Source organism: Bubalus kerabau, chromosome 1 (assembly GCF_029407905.1).
Source record: "Bubalus kerabau isolate K-KA32 ecotype Philippines breed swamp buffalo chromosome 1, PCC_UOA_SB_1v2, whole genome shotgun sequence".
Lineage (NCBI taxonomy): Eukaryota > Metazoa > Chordata > Mammalia > Artiodactyla > Bovidae > Bubalus > Bubalus kerabau.
The window spans coordinates 118,187,232-118,190,000 of NC_073624.1; positions in this window are offsets into that span (position 1 = coordinate 118,187,232).

Consider the following 2,769-nt stretch of genomic DNA (forward strand, 5'->3'; position numbering starts at 1 on the left):
TTCTCATGTTCTCCCTTATTCTAGTCACGTGCCTGTATTTCTTCAGTGCATAGTGTGCGATTCACTTGGTGTTCTGAGTTCCTCATTTGCTACTGGTGTTAAAGCTGTCAGATGTTGGCACAAAATATGGTTAAAAAGTCATTTTTATTCACTCTTATTTTTCAGTGCCATTAATGAACATCGGTCATAATTCTATAGGAAACTGGCAGCACTAATTTGAGTTATAAGCACCAGGCTATACTGAAAACCCTCCTGTCCTTCAAATGTCTGAGTTATCAACCTTAAACAAAATCTCTCAGTTTCAATATATAATTGTCTTAGTTTGTATGGACCGCCATAACAAAATACGACAGATGGAGTGGCTTAAACAACAGAAATGCAGAAATGTATTTTCTCACACTCCGGCACTTGGAAGTCCGAGATGGGAAGGTTTGACTTATTCTGGGGCCTCTCTCCTTGGCTCGCAGAAGGCCATCATGCAGAGGTCCTCGCACGGTCGCGCCTCTGTCTGAGTCTGTGTCGTAGTCTCTTCTTCTACAACACCAGTCATTTTGGACTAGGGCCCACCTATCCCACCCACAGGGACCTCACTGTGTCTTCATTCCCTCTTTAAAGGCCATGTCCTCAAATATTATCACCTCCTGAGGTACTGGAGTTAGGACTTCAACACAGGAGTTTTGAAAGGACATAGTTCAGCCTGTTACAGTGGTATTCCCTCGTGAAATATCTTCCAGAACAGGGGTTCCCAACCTCTGAACTGTGGACTGGTACCTCCTGTCAAGTCAGTGGCAGCATTAAATTAGAGATAAAGTATGCAATAAGTGTGATGCACTTGAATCATCTGGAAACCATCCCCACCCTCCTCCTTGGCCCATGGGAAAAGTCCTTCCACTAAACTGGTCCCTGATGCCAAAAAAGGTTAGGGACTGCTGTCCTAGAAGAATCCTGATGGCCTTGCTGCATTAAGTATCTGGACATATCCAGGTAGCTCACATTAAAAAAAGTGCTTCTCCTAAAGCAGAAGACTCTGATGGTTTTCAGAGGCTAAAGGGAAGAAATCATTGAGCAGATAATTTTGCTACTCTAGAGGATAGGCATATGTTAAGTTTTAATAAAGTCATTATACAATAAGTGTGTTTGTTTGGGTGCATGTATGTGTGTGAATGTGTGATTTTTTTTAATTTTTACAACCACAAAAAATTTTATTTTATAAATCCCACTGTAAACATAAAAATATCAAGGCTTTTATCAAATAAAAGTCAGGATGGGGAACAGATGTACACCCATGGCTGATTCATGTCAATGTATGGCAAAAACACTACAATATTGTAAAGTAATTAGCCTCCAATTAAAATAAATAAATTAAAAAGGAAAAGTCATCTGATGTGAAAATTTGCAAGATGCTATTTCATAGGGCTGGAGTTAAAAACCAGATTTCTATAATTTCAAAACCCTTACACTGTTGCTGTTGCATAGGAACATCTCTCTAAAGGCTAAACTCAGTTTTGACCAAACTCACGAGAAAATTATTAAATTAGACTTTCAGGAATGTTCTTGTCTCCTTTCATATCTGTAGGCAATAACCTAGTGCTTTTGTTAAACTAACAGAGAAGATTCCATTGAGAAATTCAGTTCAAGTAGGCTGAGAGTCAAAAGAGATTTTAAGACTTAAAATCTCACCAAGGGAACAGCAAGTAAAATGCCTGTGCTTACTACTGATGATAATAGCAGGGTTGTCCTGCATCTTAAAGCTGTACTAATTTAGAACCATTCAACTAAAATAAGATGTCTATTACAAATGAAGCTTGTGTCCATTTGTCTGTAAATCACATCTGGCAAAAAGAGCCAGATGGTTTTCCCCAAAACTGGAAAGTACATTTGCCATGGTTCAGTATAGAAAAATTCATGTTGAGATCTACAAGAGAGGTCTCAAAGAATGGGACAGTTATGCTGTAGTGTAAGTAAAATATAAATAGAAATTGTAAGACTGCCCATACAAAGAGACATGTAATACTTACTAAGACTCCACAAATAACTAACCGTTATTTTATCTAGAATCCCCAGGTCAATAATCATCATGACATAGTCTTAGAAATACTATTTTCATGACTCAAATTGAGAAGTTAAAATCACTTCTTATTTGGGCAGAGATATTTGTAGCATGAGAGGTATATTTAATAAAAGCTGTCAATTCTAATTCTGTTGAATAGGACAGAAGTTTTAAATAAAAAGATATACTTTGGAATTCTTTCACCGTACATTGTATTTATAACCAAGTATCCTGCACTGATACAAAAGCAATCCTGATAATTGGAAGAAAGCCTGTTAAGACAAAGCAGAAAGAATGACTTCTAAGTTAAAAAAAAAGTGATGAAACAAGAAATTACCTGCAAATTAGTGAATATGTAATAAAAACCATGATGTAACAGAAAAATAACATGCATTTCAGTTACAATCTTCACTGAGAGACTCTAACCCCGTGATATGTATATCCTAAGATTTTTCTCCATTTAAACTTTAGCATGAATGATTAAACTTAGTTCTGTGACTGCCCCCTAAAAGGTACAAGACTAGTGAAATAAAATTTGTTTTTGAGAGATAGCTCAGAGGTATATAATAATTGCAATATTTAAAATTATAAAATTGCAGTAATATTATGCAGTATTTAAATGGATTAATTGAACTATACATGTGTGCATGCTTGCTCAGTCACTCAGTTATGTCTGACTCTGAGACCCTATGGATAGCACCCTCCAGGCTTCTCTGTCC